Here is a 3,724-nt window from a genome sequence, read left to right on the forward strand (position 1 = left end):
AAAGGGCAGCACTCTACTCTCTCCTCCAGCTCTGCTTCACTCCCACCTAATTTGACTGCTACTTCCTGTCCTAATGTATATTGTGCCCCACATCCTATAGACTGTAAGCTCGTTTGAGCAGGGCCCTCTTCAACCTATCGTTTCTGTAAGTTTTCTTGTAATTGTCTTATTTATACTTAAATCCCCCCTCTAATAATATTGTAAAGCGCTACGGAATCTGTTGGCACTATATAAATGGCAATAATAATAATAATAATAATAATAATTCTTACTTAAAGTCCACAAAACATCAATTAGTTGATGCCGAGTTGCACAGTAACTGAAAGGTTGGTATTCTGTGAATGTTGATGGGTTTATTAAATTTTTCATTAAATTAAGTACAATAAAGAGTTATTCATTGGTACATTAGCATCCTGAAACATGTATGTATTTATATATCTGTATATCTCTCATTGGATGTGACATGATGGAAGGCTAATTTGCTATAATTTACTTTACATACATCTAAAGTATTGTACTGTGTTTGTGTTATTTATCATAGGTTTGCTGTATCATTATTATTTTAAAGAAGCCCATCGGCCTTTCTAGTGTTTACAGAGCATAATGGAAAGTAAGAATGACAGCACAGTGACTGAATTCATTCTACTTGGACTTTGCATGGACTCCAGAGTTCAAGTCTTATTATTCCACATCTTTGTGATTATTTACATGGCTACAATGACTGGAAATACCCTTTTGATGGTGGCTGTAAGAATCGATAGCGCTCTGCATAGTTCAATGTATTTTTTTCTTAGTAATCTCTCATTTATGGATGTTTGTTTTACCTCAACCATTGTTCCCAGAATGCTCATGGATTTTTTAGTTGCAAGGAAAAATATTTCACTCACAGCTTGTATGGTACAGATTTTTTTTTCTCTTTTGCTGGTAAGTGAGTAAGTGAATGTGTCCTTTTGGCGTTTATGGCCTATGATCGGTATGTTGCGATCTGTAACCCCCTACGCTATAACTCTGTTATGACCATTACATTGAGCAGTCAGATGATAGCAGTTGCCTGGATAACTGGTTGCATTGTTTCTTCAATTGAAGTTTTCTTTGTCTGCCGGTTAAAATACTGTGGTCCCAACATAGTAGATCACTTCTTCTGTGAGGTTCCATCTTTAATACCACTGTCATGTAGTGATATCACTCTGGTTAACATTGTGGTATATACTGGTGGTGCTTTAATTCTTCTCATTCCCGTGGTCCTTGTTATATTTTCATATGTTCAGATTATTGCTTGTATTGTGAGTATACATTCTGGAGGCTCCAAATCATTTTCCACCTGTTTCTCACATCTGATTGTTGTAGTTATTTTTTATGGGGCAGCAATATTGACATACATGCAACCAAAGCATTCAGTAACAAACACAGACAAACCGTTTTCAGTAATTTATACAATAGTCACCCCAATGATAAATCCACTGATATATAGCCTGAAAAATAAAGATGTTCAAAGGACTTTGAGAAAAATAGGAAGAGGTATTGTCAACTAAAAACTCGATTGTGATGGTTCTGATGAAGGTTCAGATTTCACATCGTTTGTGCTGATTCAGGAAACATCAAAACAAGTAAAAAAGACATAAAATATGTGAACTATTTTTATTATGGAGAACTTGAGAGGTAGATATATTTTGCTCTAATCATATTTTGTCACTATTATATATCAAAAGTGATGAAATTCAAAACAGGTTTTCACAGAACCTGATATATTGTTTGTTATTTCTTATAGTATCTATGCTGTACGCGTGTTCTAGAAGTTATACTCCAAAAAACCGTCAACAAAATAAAACCTATGGAACTTTTAAGCTATGTTTCAGACCCTCCTTGAACCCAATATTTGCTGACCTTCATCGCTGGCTACTCTTAATATCATGATATATCTCATGACGCACAAAAATGAGGTGATGGGGGAAATTCTGTAGTTTGCAAATGTCACCGATAACAATTTCCAGGAGAACACATATTGACAATGATGCAAATACATGATTATGAACAAACATGCAGAATTAAGAGAACATGGCATTAAGCACTAGACAAACTATACCAAACATTTCTGGACAAATTAAAGTGGAAGTAAAACTAAAACATTGTAACCTTAAAGAAATGAATATATGTTGCCAATGTCAACCTGTGCTATGATGACAGCTACTGAACTACAAAACAGGCTACAATCAATGCAAAACCCTTACAAATTATGGAGAAACCCCGTGTATTGAATATCAGGATCTGTGGATGCAAAACTTGCATCTGTATCACTAAAAAAAAGCGATTGAATGATTACTGGTTTGTTATGCTGGGTAAAATTAGGGGTTTAATATTCTGAACCTTGAAGGCAGGAAATCGTGGTGTTTGCTGAAAACCAAAAATCAAACTGCAAATGTATTGAGAATGTAAGAAATGTGCTTGAATTACAAAAAAAAAAAAAGGGTCTGTTTATATTGCCCTAAATGAAGTTAGAAAAGCAATGGCACAAACTTTTGAATTTGTAGAAAATAAATGCAATATTAACAAAAACAAAACACTAAAATAGCAGTGAAAAAAAATAGGGCAAGAGGCACAGGCTATGGGAGATAGATGTCATCGCAACGCAAAGTGACTGGGAGCAAAGTTACATGAACATCAAGCAACAGCCAATATTAGAAGAGAGTGAATGTTATATAATAACAAATACAAGTCTATATTTCCTCATGTCTCCAGACCCGTGGTACTAATGGAGCTGCTCATATTTGAATGCCTGAAGTCTCTTATTATCAGTAAGGTGTAACAACCTGCATTCACTTCAATCTAGTATTGTCTATATGCATTTCATATAGAATATATATCTATACATCTGTCACAATGAGCATGTAGTTAGACAGTCTTTCAATCCTTATCCTGTTAACCACTTAAATCCCATACACTCACTGTTGTGGTGGTTGTCCGCTACCGTTGTATGGATTGACAAATAGTGATGTACCGAACTGTCCGCCGGCGAACAGTTCCCGGCGAACTTAGCGCGTTCGCGTTCGCCGCGGCGGGCGGACACATGCGCAGTTCGATACGCCCCCTATTCGTCATCATTGGGCAAACTTTGACCCTGTGCCTCTCGGTCAGAAGACACATTCCAGCCAATCAGCAGCACACCCTCCCTTCCACACCCTCCAACCTCCCTCCCAGCATCCATTTTCGATTCATTCTGAAGCTGCATGCTTAGTGAGAGGAGGGAAAGTTTAGCTGCTGCTGATTAGATAGGGAAATTGATAGCTAGGCTAGGGTATTCAGTGTCCACTACAATCCTGAAGGACTCATCTGATCTCTGCTGTAAGGACAGCACCCCAAAAAGCCCTTTTTAGGGCTAGAACATCAGGCTGCTTTTTTTTTTTCCTGTGTAATGTAATTGCAGGTGCCTGCCTGCCAGCTTCTGTGTGAGGTTCACATTGGATACTGTGCCCACTTGCCCAGTGCCACCACTCATATCTGTTTTTACAATAGGTTAAGCTTTAGATTTAAAAGAAATATTTTTTTTTCACTGTAATAGAAGAGCAGTTGCCTGCCTGCCAGCTTCTGTGTCAGGTTGGATGCCTTGCCCATTTGCACAGTCAGTGCCACCACTCATATCTGTTTTTACAATAGGTTAAGCTTTAGATTTAAAATAAATAAATTGTTTTCACTGTAATAGAAGAGCAGTTGCCTGCCTGCCAGCTTC

The 3,724-nt window shown here is 37.4% G+C and overlaps 1 pseudogene; it reads left to right on the top strand.

The window, feature by feature from the left end:
- The first annotated feature begins 603 nt into the window (after positions 1-603).
- Positions 604-1,532, top strand: LOC134586077 (olfactory receptor 2D3-like; annotated as a pseudogene).
- The last annotated feature ends 2,192 nt before the right edge of the window (positions 1,533-3,724 follow it).

This window comes from Pelobates fuscus, chromosome 2 (genome assembly GCF_036172605.1).
Source record: "Pelobates fuscus isolate aPelFus1 chromosome 2, aPelFus1.pri, whole genome shotgun sequence".
NCBI lineage: Eukaryota > Metazoa > Chordata > Amphibia > Anura > Pelobatidae > Pelobates > Pelobates fuscus.